Source organism: Neophocaena asiaeorientalis, unplaced genomic scaffold (assembly GCF_003031525.2).
Source record: "Neophocaena asiaeorientalis asiaeorientalis breed wild unplaced genomic scaffold, Neophocaena_asiaeorientalis_V1.1 scaffold30, whole genome shotgun sequence".
Classification (NCBI taxonomy): Eukaryota; Metazoa; Chordata; class Mammalia; order Artiodactyla; family Phocoenidae; genus Neophocaena; species Neophocaena asiaeorientalis.
The window spans coordinates 149,206-166,011 of NW_020174923.1; the positions used below are offsets into that span (position 1 = coordinate 149,206).

General features: G+C 39.8%; 1 protein-coding gene across 7 annotated transcripts in view; it reads left to right on the forward strand.

Moving 5' to 3' along the window:
• The first annotated feature begins 4 nt into the window (after positions 1–4).
• HELZ (helicase with zinc finger) overlaps positions 5–16,806 on the forward strand; it is a 148,365-nt gene continuing 131,563 nt past the window's right edge. For 3 of the 7 annotated variants that reach the window (XM_024760672.1, XM_024760678.1, XM_024760677.1), the window contains exons 1-3: positions 5–44; positions 1,361–1,416; positions 5,368–5,424. The gene's annotated coding sequence lies outside the window, so the exon portion shown is untranslated. Of the gene's footprint in view, positions 45–1,360; positions 1,417–4,921; positions 5,014–5,367; positions 5,425–16,379; positions 16,491–16,806 lie in introns of those variants that run through there. The other 4 variants (XM_024760673.1, XM_024760674.1, XM_024760675.1 and 1 more) reach the window with 4 other exon arrangements.

The following is a 16,806-nucleotide window of genomic DNA, read 5'->3' on the forward strand; positions in this document are numbered from 1 at the left end:
GAAATTGACAAGTGGATCCAAGATGGCGTAGAAAGTAATGACAGGTAAGTCCTGACTTCCCCCTTCTCTGCTGCTGGGACCGCTCCGCGAGCTGCCGGAGCCCTCCGGAGAGGGGACCGGACTCCCCTCCGGTCCTCCGAGTCCCGGGAAGGGCGGCCCCGGGGCGGGCCTGGGGCCCAGACGGCCCGCGGCGGGGCCTGGGAAGCGGGGCTCTTCGAGGCGAGGCCCGGACGCTGGGGCTGTTTACAGCTTCTTCCCCTCCCTGGCCCCCTTCCCCTCCGCTGGGGGCCGCGGAGCCCTCGGCCCAGGCCGTGGAGGGGGCCTCGCAGACCCCGGCCGCGAGCCTGAGGGAGGTTTGTCCAGCCCACGGCACTCCGGGAGGGGGAGTCGAGCCGCCTTGCACGCTCGCCTCCTCCGGGTCGCGGCTGGGGGTGGGGAGCGTGCAGGCCTCCCACGCCCCGCTCGATTGCCCCCTCTGGGCTCGGACTTCCACGCGGGGTGGGGCGGGGGCCGGAGGGTGGGCGCGGGGAAAAGTGGGTCAGGGGTGCACCCCTCCCTCCCCCGCCGAGGGCTGTTGCCTGAGCTTCACTTTCTTTACCCCCTTTCTCCGCCCCCTCCTCGGAAATTCTCATTGGCCCTCAAGCACATCAACAAAAATAAAAACAGAGGATCCTTTCCTGGAGATTCCTTCAAGACTTCCCTTTTCTTGAGCTAAGGGACCGCAGTTTTATCTAAGGAACTTTGATTGCTCTCCTCCCAAATTATTTGAGGCTTCTGCATCCTCCCCTTTGCTGAGGATCCTCCAGCCAGGGTTGGAAATCAGGGCCTTAGGATTCTTCTTGGATTGAGACCCTCAGGTTTTGTTTGAAACTCAAAATTGTTGTTCCTTCACCCTCACCACTTACACTTTTCAGGCAAATCGTTAATAGATGTGTAACTCCAGAGACAGTGGATTCCTAGAGTTGGGCGGGGGGAGGGGGGAGGAAGGCGTCGTCCTGGCTAGTTTGTTCTTAATTTTGCCCTCTCTTAAACTCGTATGAATGGATTTCTTCTCCTTCATCTTTTCTTTTTTCTCCTTTTTTTATTTCATTTTTTGAAAGTAAGGTCAGTCAGATATGACTTTTATGTTTGGATTTTAAGAGCACTTTATAATTATTCTTTTATCACACAGAGAGGAAATGTTTTTGTTTTAAAGTAAAGCAAACAGACTCATTTACAAAGCTGCATACTGTACCATTTTGGTAACTTTTTCCATTTGAAATTTATATGCCCTTTCACTTCAGGCTGATAGAATGTTTGCTACTGATCATGTCTCTTACTGGTGTTGTATAGACACATTATACTTTTCTGTTTATCTCAGGAATTGGATGAAGTAATTGATCACTAAAGAACTACAGTGCTGGTGAGATGTGTAAGGTGAGACTGCAGTTAAAAATGATTTACCTTTTTTCCTTCTTTATTTTAATCAAGTCATGAGGGTGAGACTGAAACTAAGTAATTTGATGGGGCCATCTTTATTTCCAAATCACTCACTCAGTCAAATGGGAGTAGAGGCAGGGCTAGATTTGGAAAGGACAACTGTGTCAAGTATACCAAACTTTTCAGCTACTGGAGCTTATCCAGAGCCAAGTGTTATTTGCAGCCATCCTTGATTAGTATCTTCACCAGGGGTAATTATAGTTTGCCTATTTAAATTCCCTTGTGTAACTTTAATTGAATGTCTTAATTTTATCTGTGCTTTGGTGTCCATCACTTAGTCTGCATTGAGTGTTAGTGATTGTGTATGTGGATTTTGTATGTCTGCAGTTTGTGGGACTCGTGTAAAGTACACCCTTTCCATTGGAAAGCGTTATTTCAGGCACATCCTGCTTTTATTTTCTGAAAAATGGAACAGTGCTTGTCTCTCTCATAATTATTTGGAAATAAAAATGATAGTGTTGCATTTTGGTTATAGGTTATTAGGGATGAGACTGGCTTGTCATTATCTTCTGGTCACATGTAGTGTGTGAATTCAGTGTTGCTTTATTTAATTTAACTTATAAGGCTTTGGATTTATAGAACATTATTAATATAGTGTCAATGAACAGGTAGTATTCTGTACTGGTGAGAAGGAGAGTGGTTTGCTAATTTTACATTCTTCACAAGCAATTTTCTCAACTTTAAAAATATATCTTTTTATTTATTTTTTATTTTAGTCATTGTAGATGTACTATACCACAGTGTGTGTGAGTGTCTGTAAAATATTTTACTATGGTTTATAGAGAAAATGTAAGTTGTTATGGTAGATTGGTTACTGCAGGGTTTTGTTTTTTTTTCCTTTAACACATCTGGGTAGCCTTTGAATTTTGAAGTCCACTCACAAAGTTTTCATCTCTATCACACATCTGTTTAAGAAGAGTAAGCTGTGCTTTATTTTATTCCAGATTGAGGCATACAATTGACATTTTTGCCTTAAAAAAAAACTTGGGAGAGGAAGGTGGACATAAACCAAGATCTTTTTGTAAGTGCACACACCACATTTGCTTGTGTTTGAAACTCAGAAGTGCTTGTGTGTATTACATATATATTTTATTCTTAGCAGAGCAAATATGGATTTTAAAATTTGTTTATTTTCAGCTTACAGATGGAGGCATATTCATGCCTTAGACCTCCCAAACTGTACCTTTTATCTTTTTTTTTTAAATACATATTACTTTGCGGAAAGAACCAATGATCTACTTTTGGGCCTATGGAGATGTTTGTTTATAATCCAAAAGGGAATGTTTAGAAATAGGTAATCTTGTGTGGCTAGTGCTGTTTGGCCTGAGCTGTGTCCAGACATTTTCCACAATTTTCACACGTGTAGACCATGTGAAGTGTTATAGCATTCACTTCAAAGTGAAGTTGGTGGTTGGCCACGGAACAGGTTGTCACACGAAGCATTCTAAAATGGGAAACGCCATAGTATTGAAGTTTGTGGTGAAGCGGGGGTCTGTGTCTTTGAGCTGAATGAAGACACCGCTTTTTTAGTCTGTCCTTTTGGCTGGGAAGCTGGGACACTATTTTTAGGTAAGGCGGGAGTTTTGGGGAGTCAGTAAGTGCCTCTCTATCAGCTGGTGTGCTTGATTTTTGCAGTTGTTAGCAAGAAGTTTCATTTCTAATACCATAAGTATTCAATCTACATTGTTTTAAAGTCTGTATACATTTATGGACAGTCCAGTGTTTTACTGGAGAAGGGAGTGATGCCAAAATAACAGGGGAAATCATTCCTACTTGCAAAGGCCTTGTGTAGTTTAAAAATATAGAGCATATTCATGAAAGGCTAAGAATATTGCAGAGGGACCTACAAATAAGTAGACCAGATCTTACACATGCATTTTTGTTCTCTGTTTAAGAAGTAGGCATGGTATTGATATTAAATGCAAATTAGTCTATATCATCTGTCAGACTATATTTAAGATTCTAAATACAGGCCCAGCACAAGAAGTAAGGTCCTTTGCCTGTTGTTTTAAATGCGTAGCAGTTTTAAATGCATAGTAGATTTGGGGCCAAGTTTATCAACTTGTCGGTAAACAAGAGATGGGGAGGAGCTACTTAAAAAGTTGTAAACAAATTGTTATGGCTGTTTATTTCCATAAACTTAGATAAGTATACATGCAAATATAATTTGATTTCTAAGTAATAGTTTGAATTGTTTTCTAGGAGAGAAGTATGATATGTGTGGAGAGTGTGGCCACAGCAGCTTGTAGTTCATTTAAATTGCTGGGTGTAGTCGGGATGACTTCGGTAGCATTGGCTAGGAGCAGCGTAAAACTTAGTGGTCTGTCACTTCACCGGTGGCTGAGATTATCCTTTTGAGCTACACTGAATTTAATAGAGTTAATATTCCTCTTTCAAAAATAAATAGTAGATATAACATGAAGATTTTTAATTTATATGTATATATATGTGTGCATATATATTTATATATGTATATATCTTTATTTTAAAAGCTACCAATTGTATAAAGCAAATTGAAAGTTTTTCAGCATACTACTGAAGAGTCATACCAACTTGTTTACTGGTGTAAATTGTACTGGGTCAGTTTCTCCAAGGGCAGGAAGTTGTATGGTAAAGCCAGAATTTGTGTGTTCAGCTTGTTTTGACTCCCCAAAACTCTGATTCATCATTAGGTTCTTCAAAGACTGCACGGCAAATTTTTTTGAGTAAACCATTGTGACGTGTGAATGTTTGTGATTTTTGTTATTTCTGTGCCATATTTTAGGTGTTCTCGGAACATCTGAATTTGCCTTTTTGCTTTCTTCTGTCGATATTCTCCTTGTGGTGAAAATACTCCTGTGAGGCGAGCTTCCTTTCAGTAGGCAATATGTGTAACTAATATAGTTAAAAAAATTATTTATTTTTATGTAAAACTGATGCATGCTATGGTAAACAAATCGGAGCAGTGCTAAGTGTATATAGGAAAAAAGATAAAAAGCCTCTGCTCTCCTTCCTCCATCTTTAGCCATGTCCCCCTAATCTGACCGTAGAAAGCAGTTGGTGTTACGTGGTGTTTGGAAGACCTCTCTTGCCTAGGTGCGCGGGCAGTAGTGAAAGCGGAGGGGGAAGTCAGGGAAGGCATGGCCACTGAACCCGCTTAGATGTTAGGCAGGGATTCTGCCCTTATTTCCTGTGACGTTAATTAATATTGATAATCTTAAACTTCCATTAGTTTAAGATAACTGTAATTGAATTGTTAGTGAAACACTCAAACAGTTAATTGCATTGTCAGGTTGGTAAAGTTTTGATTTGTTGATCTTGTAAGGAAATAAATAATTGGAAATTGAATTCACGTAACCTTAGGGCTGGGAGTAATGTTGGTAATTATCATCTGTGGAATTTTATGATGAGATGCACAGTATACTTACTATAGGCTTTTTATAACTCATTATCTTTCCTTTAGTTTTCAGAACAACTCCAAGATAGCTGTTATTTCTGCTTTGCAGAGGAAATTTAGGTTAAATGTGAATTAACGAACATAACATCGCAAGACTAGTAAGTAGTGGTGCTGGCGTTGTGCCTTGGAAAGGGCGTTCTCTTTCCATTGCAGTATGCTCTGCTGCTTCTATCTAGTCTGTCTTATTTTCCAGATGAGGAAATTGAGGCCTGGAGAAGTCAAGTGACTTGCCCAAGGTCACACAGCTGATTAGTAGCAACATTAAACCAAACTTTTATCTCTGGACCCTTATCTCAGGACTCTTGGTCCTGGCTGGTTATGCTACATTTTATTGAAGTACTATGGACCAAAGGACCATATGCTGTGACCGCTGGATACAAATGCTTCAGAACTGATACATCAGCAGTGGTGTTTTCTAGTATGTATTAAAAGGTTCCTTCTCTCTCTTTCAGACATTATAAAGAGCTCTGATGGGCTATTTGGGTGATACCCAGTGCAGTGAACTGCAGGTGAGTAAGGTCTGGGAGAGCCTTATTTACAAAGCAAGGACTTGATAATGCCTGAGGAAAAGACAAAAGAGACTTAATCTAGAGGAGGGTGTCTGGTCAGCAAGATCAGGTGGGACAAGGTGGAGGAAGTAGGGCACTGGTGCAGCAGTGGTGACCTGACTGAATTGGCTACTTCTGGAGCAGACTGGATGATGGTGAACCTACTCCACACAGACTGCCTGACGCTTTGTCAGTTTGTTTGAAGAGAAGTGCGGGTAGGTTAATCTTCCACTTCTGTTTTGAATGAGTAACTGTACAGGGATTCAACCTATCTGCATATGATTGGATCTTCAGAGGTCCTTCAGTTTTTTGTGTCAACATTCTTGAGTGTTGATCACCCAGTGCTCTGATGAACAGGTTAAGTATTAAATTGTTTTTCCTGTTATCTACTATGTGTGTATTGTCATGAATGACTGTATATATCTGCATTTTTGAGGCTCTAGATGCCAAGAACATATCAAAGGAAACAAAAGGTTAAACTTTTTTCCTGATGGTTGTATTAGTCCTTCAAATTATTTGTTTTTTGCTGAAATGCCCTAAGAATGACATTTTAGTCTTGAGTATTTATTATTTCACAGTTAGTAATCTTCTTGGTCCATTATAGTATCTTGGCCATTCAGTATTAAACTAAGAAAATGGTAATACTACAGAAAAACAGTTAGAAGACTGTTTTAATATTGTCCTTGTGGGGCATCAGTGCTAAAATTATTTTTTGATACATTTTTAATACTAGTCCCAGAGACTTTAATGAGACAATGCTATATACTTTTAGGGTTTATAATTAAACTTAGGCTTGGCTACTTATTGATTGCTAAAGTAAAACATTGTTGTAGGGGTTCTTTGTTTCTTGAGTTAGGGTAGTTTGCACATTCATCCCCCGCAGGTTCATGGGGGTGATCAGAAGACTAGTTGAGCTGGTTTCTTGGTCCTTGGAAAGCTGGGGTCTGGGTTGTCATAGGTCATTGTGATAAGAAGTGCGTGAGCGTTCTCAGTTAAGGCCAAGGTGAGCAGTAAAAGAGAGGTGTGGTCCTCTTCCTGAGAGTATATCGAGTTTGCATCCTGGGACCCCTAGTTTCCTCAGTATGGTAGAACTTTCTCTCTTAAATTACAAAATAATTTAAGAATTGTTATTAAGTAAATTGTTAAATATTTGGGTTACTACCCCTAAAACAGTTGATTTTCTTTTTGGCATTCTGTTAAAAAAATATATATATATATATGTATATATATATATACACACACACACATATATTTTATTGTACTCATTTTTAATTATGATGCATATAATTTGAATTTTTCTTATTTATTAGATTATGAAACATTTCCATGTTATAGTTGTCACAATTTTAATTGACATGATTACACTTTGAGAGGCTGCAAAATATTTCATCAAGTCATGCCGTCAGTAATTTACTTCAATCTTTTTATGTTAGACGTTTATGTTGCTGGCTGGTTTTCAGTTAATACTTGAATCTACGTTATTATAGATATTATTGTATTTTTTTCTGGCTAATTACATCTCTAGGATAAATTTTTGAATGCATTATTGTGTTAAATGGTATGAATGTTTTTATGGCTTTTGATATATATCGCCATACTGTTTTTTAAGAATGTTATACCAGTTTGTACTACTAACAGATATACAGATGAACCTGTTTCACCATAACTGGATATAAATACATTTTTTCTTAAAAGTTTTTGCTTATTTAATAGTGTAAAGTGGCATTTGTACTTCTTTGTTCTATAATGTTGAATTTTTCTCTTTGAGTCTCTTCATGGTGAATTGTTTGTTCATATCCTTTGCTATTTTAATCAGCAAACTATTGATGTGGGCTTTGGATGGTAAGGCACGTATAACCAGCCAATAAACAGGTGCTTATTAAAAAGATGATCGGAACATGTTCAGTGAGAATGTTCAGAGAGAGTCTAGCCTAGATGGTAAATTTTTTTGAGAATAGTGGTTGAAGGGGAACAGGTGAGTTATTCCAAGATTCAGTTCAGCAAATGTTTAGTACGCATCCGTGTGTACCATGAGTTGCGTCCTCTTAGTGCTTCTCAAGTCATCATGGCATATACTTGGTTGAAGGAGGAGGCTGCTTGAGGCTGCTTGAGGCTTGACTTGTTGGGACTTGGGCTCTGAAGTCGCTTTGTGGAGGGCTGAGGGGATCACTGACTAGAACATCTTTAGCTCATTCACGGCATACCGCAGTGCCACGGCACTTTGAGAAGCTCTGTTCTGAAGGATACAAAGATGAATAAAACATCATTTCCTCTGACAAGGAACGAATCATCTAGTAGAGAGAGTAGGGGCACCAAAACAAGAAAGGACTAATAGGAATTCGAAGGGTGCTGTAAGAGGGGTTCAGACATAGGTGCTTAGGGGTTCAGTGGAGGGAGTGATACTGCCCCCTTGGGGATATAAGCTAACACTTCAACTGAGGAGGTGGCATTTAAATTGCACCACTGTGAAATTGAGGCGCCATGGCAAGAAGAGGGCATTCTGGAGGGAAGGGTAGCTTGAGCAAAGGCCCAGGGGTGGTGTCGGAAATGAGGTGGCTGTCCGGAAACTGCGTATCCAAATTACCCGGACCCTGGGTTACATGAAGGAACGTAGAGCACAGTGCGGCTGTTGAGAGGTCATGACTGGGTTTTGGAGAATGAATATGATGGATTGTCAGTGACGAGAAACTAGAGACAGTGTTTTCAGTTGGGTTCCTGGTATTACTCCAGGTGAGGGATGATGAGTGCCTGAGTTGGTGTACTTGGGGATGAAAGGAGGTGGTGGAGTCAAGAGGTATTTTGGAGGTTGAACAGAGAGATATGGTGACTGATGAGGTAGGAGGGGAAGCGAACAGTCAGTTCTATGTCTCAAGTCAGAGATGATGCTGCGGTTTTTATGGTTGGATGGCTGGCAGAATGGGGCAGCAGGAATACAGAAGTCAGGAGGAAGAACAGGCCTTAGGGGTTTAGAATAGAGAAAAGACAAGTTTGGTTTTGTGAGTTTAAGGAACTAGTAGAAAGGTGAAATCAGAATCTTAACCCTGGAAGGAACAGATGAGGAAGTTCAGGGCCCAGAGGAGCTAGAGGGACCAGTGAGGTCTCACAGTTAGATAAAGCAGAGTGTAGACTGCAGCTGCCTGATTCCCAGTCCAGCACTCTCTTCACTGCCTCAGACTGAGAAACTTCTCTGCGGGGTTTTCCTCGCGCCCAGGTGTGCTCAATAGGAAGTTGGAAGTGGCAGAGCTTATGTTGGGAGTGAAGAGTTTATTTCTTAATTACATTTTTTTTATTATGGAAAATTCCAGATGTATAGAAGTGGAAAGGGTATAATCAGTCCCACTGTACCCGTTGTTCAACTTTAATAGTTACTAATGTTGTTTCATCTGTTTCCTCCCTCTCCATCAGTTATATTGAAGCAAATCGGGTAGAGTGTTTTGGTGAACCTGAACTCTGGGTATCTGTAGTTAAGGAGAATTGAACAGTTCAGTAGGGTATGTTCTGAGCTTTCTGGGTGGGGGTCTAGAGTGAACAGAAGTAGTATTAATTGCCAGAATTCCTGGGCAAATCACTTACGTCTTCTGAGCCTTCGTTTGTCTGTGAGACGGAGGTAATAATGGCAGCGTCACAGAATCACCTGAGATAAGGTGTAGAAAACCCTCTGTGAACTGTGAGCCTGAAGTGACGCAGATTTTAGTTGTTGGTAATAACAGAAAGGTGATGCTATTCCTTTGGGCTTCTGTGTTGCTGGCATTCAGTACATTTTTATTATTCAACAAAGAATTATGTGAAGTACCTGAGGCTTCAACAGGGAACAAAACAGACAAAATCTCAGCTCTCCTGGAGCTCATGTTCTAGGTCTGGAGTATAATAGGAAGCTAATACCTTAATAGTGATTAGTGTGGGCCAGACACTGTTCTAAGTGCTTTCATATTTTACCCTATTTAATTCTTGCAGCAATGCCTTGAAGTGTAGCACTGTTATTATTCCCATTTTTCAGATTTGGAAATCAAAGCAAATTTTTAAGCAGATTGCCTCAGGTCACAATGCCAGGATTCATATTGAGGCAGAGCTGGCTTCAAGCCTACACTCTTACCCCTGTGCCATTAGAACGCTTCAGCTCATTCATGGCATACTAGTGTTTGATACAAATAAAAAAGGTAGGCCCTGACTGAAAGTATCCCTAAACAAGTAAGTGTTCTCTTCTTGTGGGAGAAAAAAGACAAAAACAAATGAAAAAAATGGCAGTACACAGTTCTCTGTGGATGGGGGTATATTAATATTCTTACATAGACAAGTATTTTTCTTCCTAACTTTTTATAGGCTTCACCAACTTTCTTGGTTTCTTTAGATACAAATGGCCACCTCAGTGGAAGGAAGTCATTTTCCTGTTGGTACTTGGGAAGAATCGCTTCTTGAATGAAGCTCCTTCTTGTTTACAATTCTTCTTTTTCTCCTGCTGCTCTCTCCTTACCTTGGGGCAGTTCCCTTCTCTGATTTCCCCTGTTCTCTGCTCCTCCTTTTGCGCACAGCTGTGGTGTCCCTTCCCAGTCTCATCAGCTGCCCATGTTCTCAAGGATTTCCTTCCTTCTGCCTTTGCCTTCTCTTCCCTGGCCTGCCTCTGTCAGTCACCTTGGGCCTTACCCTCTGTTTTGGCTTTTCTGAGTTGATTCATTGGGACGAACATCAGGACCAATTTCCCGCCTCTGGCTCTGGCGCTGCCCTGCCAGCTCTTGTTTCCTTCATGGGCAGGGAAGATTGGGAAACGGGCAGTGAGCATTCCTTAAGTTTGCATCGGGATTAGGACATGGGTCTCACTCCTTTTAAGGAGGGTTAGGAGGGTATTATGGCTTGCATACTTGTGGGGTTTTTTTAAAAATATTGTTAAAATATACATAACATAAAATTTACCATTTTAATCATTTTAGCATACAATTCAGTGTCATTAAGTGCATTCACATTGTTGTACAGCCAGCACCACCATCCATCTCCGGAACTTTGTCATCTTCCCAAATTGAAGCTCTGTACTCATTAAACACTAACCCCCCATTCCCCTCTCCCTCAAGCACCTGGCAAACATCATTCTACTTTCTGTTTCTAAGAATTTGAATAGGGTCCATTCATACCATAGGTACCTCATGTAAGTGCACTGATACCATATTTGTCTTTTTGCGACTGGCTTATTTCACTTAGCATGTCTTCAAGGTTCATCCATATTGTAGCATGTGGCAGCATTTTCTTCCTTTTTAAGGCTAAACAATATGCCATTGTATGTAAATATGTTTTTAAAAATTCATCCATTTTTTTAATAGACACTCGGGTTGCTTCCACCTTTTGGCTGTTGTGAATTATGTTGCTGTGAACTTGGGTGTATACATATCTGTTCAGGTCCCTACTTTCAGTTCTTTTGGGAAATGCCCAGAAGTGGAATTGTTAGATCATATGGTAATTCTGTGTTTAATTTTTTGAGGAATCCCCATATTGTATTCCATAGCAGTAGCACCATTTTATGTCCACCAGAAATGTAAAAGGGTTCCAATTTCTCCACACCCTCGCCAACAGTTATTTTTTATTTTTTTGATAGTAGCCATCCTAATGGGTGTGAAAAGATAATATATACTTGTTTTTAAAGGTGTTTTATGTAGAATAATAGAATTTCAGGACTAGAAATGGTATTAAAGATTTCTAATTCAGTTAGCTGTAGACAGCAACGAATGTTCTCATATGTCTTAGCATTTTCACTTCTTTCTCAGTTGGAAAAAGGCATTTTGGGCAGATGGGTGTCTACTGGATCTTCGGCTCAAGATGAACTATGTCTGACCCAGGCAGGGTACATGGAATGCAGCTTTGCAAGAGAACTGCTCTTCTCTTCTGCCAGTGACTCTATTTCTTATACTTCTTTACAGTTTCCAACTGTGTCTTCTGGGTTATTTAATCTTTCTGGCTTCTTTAAGGGATAAGGTAATTGTATTCAAATAAACATATTTATTTAAAAAAACTAGGTAAGTTAGCAATTAATGAGCCCAAGATCAGTATAAACTGCTCAGATGATTAAAAAGACTGTATTCAATATCAATTTGAAGGAAACCTAAATATTACTCCTGGATGTTAGCTATAATTCCTTACTATGTAAAATAAGTCACCCCTTTTCAATCTTTTTTTTTTTTAATTTGGAGGAGATGAATTAAGCAGCATAAAATAAATTTTATATTTACGAGAAGATTATAACTTCTGGATTAGTTTGGGTTTTGAATCTTTTTTAAGTTAAAGAAAACTGTTAGTTTAATTTATATTATGAAAATCTTTACGCCTACAGCAAAGTTGTAAGAATAGTATAATCAATACCCAATTGTTAGTGTTATGTCATAATTTGCCTTGTCTCTCTTTCTCTGTCAAATAGCTAGAATTTTTCTTTTTCCTGAGCCAGCTGAAAGTAAGTGGCAGACATCTTAGATGGCATTTCATTCATACTTCACCATGTGTCTCCTAAGAATGAGGACATATTTCTTCATAAACATAATACCATTATCACACCTAAGGAGATAATTCAGTAATACTAATAGTTGTACTATCAGATATCAAGTCCATGTATAATTTTTCCTATTTCTCCCCAAAATATATTTTATTTCTTTAGTTTCTTTTTTTTTTAATTTATTTATTTAATTTATTTATTTTTGGCTGCGTTGGGTCTTCGTTGCTGTGTGCGGGCTTTCTCTAGTTGCGGCAAGCAGGGGCTACTCTTCATTGCGGTGCGTGCGCTTCTCACTGTGGTGGCTTCTCTTGTTGCGGAGCACAGGCTCTAGGCGTGCGGGCTTAGTTGCTCTGCAGTATGCGGGATCTTCCCGGACCAGGGCTCAAACCCGTGTCCCCTGCACTGGCAAGCGGATTCTTAACCATTGCCCCACCAGTTATTCTTTTTTTAAAAAATTATTTCCTCATTTGTTTTTATGTGATGATGCCTTTATTTATTTATTTTTTATTATTGTTTATTTTTGGCTGTGTTGGGTCTTTGTTGCTGCACGTGGGCTTTCTCTAGTTGTGGCAAGTGGGGGCTACTCTTCATTGTGGTGCGCGGACTTCTCATTGTGGTGGCTTCTCTTGTTGCGGAGCACGGGCTCTAGGTGCGTGGGCTTCAGTAATTGCAGCACCCAGGCTCAGTAGTTGCGGCACATGGGCCCTAGAGTGCGCGGGCTTCAGTAGTTGCAGTGTGTAGTCTCAGTAGTTGTGGCTCGTGGGCTCTAGAGTGCAGGCTCAGTAGTTGTGGCGTACGGGCTTAGTTGCTCCGCGGCATGTGAGATCTTCCCGGACCGGGGCACGAACCCGTGTCCCCTGCATTGGCAGGTAGACTCTCAACCACTGTGCCACCAGGGAAATCCGGTACGCTTTTGTTTTAATTATGCAGTTGGCTCTCTTGCGTTGATTTACATTTTATTTATAAAGCTCAACTGCTTTGGATTATGATGTGTTTACAAGGCTACACAGATAATCTGGAAGGGAAAATGAAGAAATACAAATGACAGAAAATGTTTTATAATAATAAAATTTTCTTGGCAAGCAGCAACCTTTTCTCAAAATCAGTCTTTTAATATAATTTGCTTGCTTCATAAATATGGGTTTTTTGTTTTTTCATATCTTTATTGATTAGTAAGCATGTTAAATGACTTGGGAGGAATCTCACTCTCTTCAAGAAATAATTTGGAATTATTGATCCAGAATGCTGACAATTCTCAAAAATGGGCCAGGAAAATCAAAGTAATAGATGGAAAAAAAAAATCTCAATTTTAGCTCTTGATATAACTTTTCTTAAATTTAGGGTTTTTTTTTTTATAATTTAAGTTACTAAAACAGATGGTGGAAGGTCCATCAAGATACTTATTTTATGTATTTAAAGCATTTTACTTTGCTGTATTGAATTCCATTCATTCTGGAATTTAGGAGAATTTACCTCTTTATGAAAGAGATTATTCAGAGTAGAAAATGATTGATGACCTTCGCTTCCAGTTTTCTTCTCAATAGACTTAGTCTCTCTTCTAATGCTTCTTGCATACTCAGTAATTTTATAAGTTTTAGAGAAAAATGCAAGTCTGGCTGAATATTAAGCACAGTACAATAAATAAAGCTTTTTTACTTTGCAGAATATTTTACATGTGTGTCCCATAGATTCATCAGAGATTCTAGTTTTGCATAAAGGCAAGTACATTTAAAGACAATACAACATCCCTGTCTATGACATTGGCATTCGAATGAGAAGTGAATTTGGTTCAGGACAGTTCTTGGAATGCTTGGCATTTAGGTTATTTTAGGTCAACTCTTTCGGAAATTCAATTAGAGTATTTATTGAATGGTTTTAGTGAGCTGAATGGTTGTCATGGGGATATAGATGATATAAAACATGACTCCTATTTATAAAATAGTTGTGTTCGTCAGATAAGGCATCTTACATGATGTATTTAATCCAAGATAATGGATGAGTAAGAGGCAGATCATTCTATAGGAAGTAATTTTGCTTTTGAGAGAGGCATTCTTAGGGAAATAGGCCTTGAAGTGTTCATTTAGAGCTGGGCAGGATTCAGGTCCGGAGAGAGGAGGGAAAGGATATTTGGGTAGAGGGAAGGGCATTGGCAGAGCCTCAGAGGCCTGACGGTCCCTGGGGCCTGTGTGGGAATGGTGGGAAAGTTGGGTTGCAGTCAGCCTGTGGGTGGCCTGGACGTTGGGTAATAAGCATGGACGTCAGTTTATGGGCGCCCTCTCTAGAGTGGTCTGTAACTTGCTTCCTCCCTGAGGAAGTGTGACACGCTTGTGCTAGCTGCAGTGTCTTCCGCACAGCTGTGCTGTCCATTGAGGAGAAGGGGGCCTGCTCTGCCATGGCTTCCTTACTCCTCAGGGTATGGCATGTGAGTTATTTTAATAATGTATCAATCTGCCTTTTCTTTCTTTCGTCACATGCATTTACTTTCTAAAGTGGTCTTGTTCGCAGGATAATAATTGGGTTTCCACAGGGAAAATAATAATGTATGAGGCAAATTACTGACTAAAAAAAAAAAAAAAATTACTGACTAAAGGCAAATTACTGACTTAAAAAAATGAATCTCTAATTTTTTTTCTAGTAGTTCTTCTTTTGTTTAAATTTTTGTTTTGTTCGTTATGTAAAGAAACTTGTGTATAGTAATTTCTGCTCAGGTGGATAGTGGTAATGTTTAGCACAGCTCATTGGTCTTCTGAAACCTTTACAAATGCAGTCTGATTCATTCCAGCCAAGTTAATTACGAGGTAGATAATTTTTTTTCCCTAATGGAGACAAATGTAAAAGACAGAGATACAGAAATCATCTTCAGTTTAGATTGAAGAAATTTTAGTTACTACTGTTTGTTCCTGCTATTTGATCACAGTTTATTTTTATTTTTTGAAGTCTGTCTCTAATCAAATAAGATTTAATTTTTTAGAAGTAAAAGAGGACCATGACTAAATTAATAAGAAAAGTTAATTTAGGACAATAATTGATTTTTAAAAATATAAAAGTATATTTCATGACTTGATTTCAAGATGATCTGGCAGTTATCCTTACACTGTTGCAGAAGGAAGTCCACAGTGGGACGAGAATGGTGCTTACAAATCACCTCCCTTATTATCTATTACTGAACATGTCTTAGTCCAGGCCAGTCTGCCTACCACCTCGGTGGTACACTGTTGATTTCATTTTTTTCCAGTATTTACTTTTGGTCCTGGACCAGTTATCTACCTGTGATGGGATTCTTCAAAAGTATCCTACATTTTGTACCTAGTGAACTAGTGATTGTTCTGTTTGCAGACATTCTTTTTGAGGCTCTGCTCTTGCCTCGAAAACCTGCATTTGCAGAAAGGGAAATGTATAGGTTTCCCTTTTAAATTTATTTATTTTTATTTATTTTTTATTTATTTTTGGCTGTGTTGGGTCTTCGTTTCTGCGCGAGGGCTTTCTCTCGTTGCGGCGAGCGGGGGCCACTCTTCATCGCGGTGTGCGGGCCCCTCACTGCCGCGGCCTCTCTTGTTGTGGAGCACAGGCTCCAGACGCGCAGGCTCAGTAGTTGTGGCTCACGGGTCCAGTTGCCCGGTGGCATGTGGGATCCTCCCAGACCAGGTCTCGAACCCGTGTCCACCCCATCGGCAGGCAGACTCTCAACCACTGCGCCACCAGGGAAGCCCAGGTTTTCCTTTTATTAACAAACTTATCCTTCTTTATCTCTTTACAGTTTTTTTTTTTTTGGTTTTGGTTTTTTTTTTGCTGTACGCGGGCCTCTCACTGCAGTGGCCTCTCCCGTTGTGGAGCACAGGCTCCGGACGCGCAGGCCCAGCGGCCATGACTCACGGGCCCAGCCGCTCCACGGCATGTGGGATCTTTCTGGACCGGGGCACGAACCCATGTGCCCTCCATCGGCAGGCGGACTCTCAACCACTGCGCCACCAGGGAAGCCCCTCTTTCCAGTTTTTAAAAACCGTGTCCATTGTGATATTGGGATTCATATTTTAAAAATAATTTAAAAATTTTATTCTTAAAATTATCATACACTAAAACTAACTTTTTTCTTTTATTCTGTTAATTTCACACGTGTAGTTTGTGCAACCATCACTACAATCAGAATACAGAATAATATTATCACTCTCCAGAATTCCCTAATGCTATCCTTTTATAGTTAACTGTTCCCATCCTATAACCTCTGCAACCACTGATCTTTTCTCCATCCCTATAGTTTTGTCTTTTTGAGAATGTCATATAAATGGAATCATACATGTAAGCTTTTGAGACTGGGTTCTTTTACTCTGTCTTTGAGATTCATCTAAGTTATTGCATGTATTGAAAGTTTATTCCTTTTTATTACTGAGTAGTTTTCCATTGTCACTCATTGAAGGACATTTGGGTTGTTTCCAATTTTTAACAGTTATGAATAGAGCTGCTGTAAACATTTGTGTACAGACTTTTGTGCAAACATAGTTTTCATTTCTCTATCTCTAGGGTAGCTGTCTCTGGGGAGAGGGGATTGCTGGGTGATATAGTGAGTATATTTTTAACTTTATAAGAAACTGTCAGCCCTTTTTCCAGAGTGTCTGTACCACTTTATATTCTCCCACTAGCAGCAATGTATGAGAATTCCCCCTATTCCACATCACTGATACTATCAGTGATTTTAATTTAGCCATTCTAATAGGTATGTGGTAATATCTTATCATGGTTTTAATTTGCATTTCTCTGATGACTAATGCCATTGGACATCTTTTCGTGTGCTTATTTGCCATCATTAGATCCTCTTAGTGGAGTGCCCGTTAAAATGTTTTGCCTAGTTTTTTTTTTTTTTTTTTTTTTTTTTTGGG